The sequence below is a fragment of the Belonocnema kinseyi genome, chromosome 2 (genome assembly GCF_010883055.1).
Source record: "Belonocnema kinseyi isolate 2016_QV_RU_SX_M_011 chromosome 2, B_treatae_v1, whole genome shotgun sequence".
Lineage (NCBI taxonomy): Eukaryota > Metazoa > Arthropoda > Insecta > Hymenoptera > Cynipidae > Belonocnema > Belonocnema kinseyi.
This window is the reverse complement of record NC_046658.1, coordinates 101,092,072-101,092,940: the sequence shown is the minus strand read 5'-3', so window position 1 is coordinate 101,092,940 and position 869 is coordinate 101,092,072.

Sequence of the window (869 nt, the reverse complement as noted above, 5' to 3'; positions counted from 1 at the left end):
GGAATTAGAATTTCTTTGACGGAAATTAACAATTTTTCAACAATGTTAGAAATGTAACTGCTTTTAGTTGTCTTTTATTGTTCTGTGTTCTTGTTTAAAATTCAGTAACTTGGTTAAACATGTATCTTGATGAGTTGGGAATTAATCAATATGATTAGAGATTCGACTATTTCGTTAAAAAATTAAATATTTGTTTGAAATTTATACTATTTGATTAAGTCATCTTTATTGGTCAAAATATTTTCTTTGTTACTAGTAGCATACAAATCTGCGTAGGATCTGGTATCGGGTTTGCAGCTCGACCCGAAAACAGTAAATCCAAGCTGGTCGGAAAACTTAAAACCACTCAGAAATTTAATTTGAAATGTAAAAAATTTTCAGAACATTTGAATAATTTATAATGAGTTTCTATCAATCACAGCCAAACTGATATAAAATTAGAAGCAATGGCAGGATATATTTTTCCTTTGCTCTTTTGGGCTGGTGTTCGAGTTTTAATATCCGGCTTTCGGGTCAGGTCACGAACCGGAAACCCGACTTGGTCAGGCATTTTATATCCCAGCTTCAGCGAAAATGTTATGAATAGCCCGGTGAAAGTAAAATCAACCATAGATACGAGGGTAGTTCAATAAGTCCTTAGAATGACCAACAAATGGCGCGCGAATCGCTCCAAATCACCTGTTTTCAGTCAGCACCACTCCCGACTAGATATATGGTGCAGTCACAGTCCACATCTTCTGAGTTTACGTGTTTTTATAACCAATTTTAAAAAAAAATTGTTCGTTAAGAAAAATGGAAAAAACGAGTTCAGAGCGGTAATCAAACATTTTCATTTAAAGGGTTTAACTCCATATGAGATAAAAAATGAA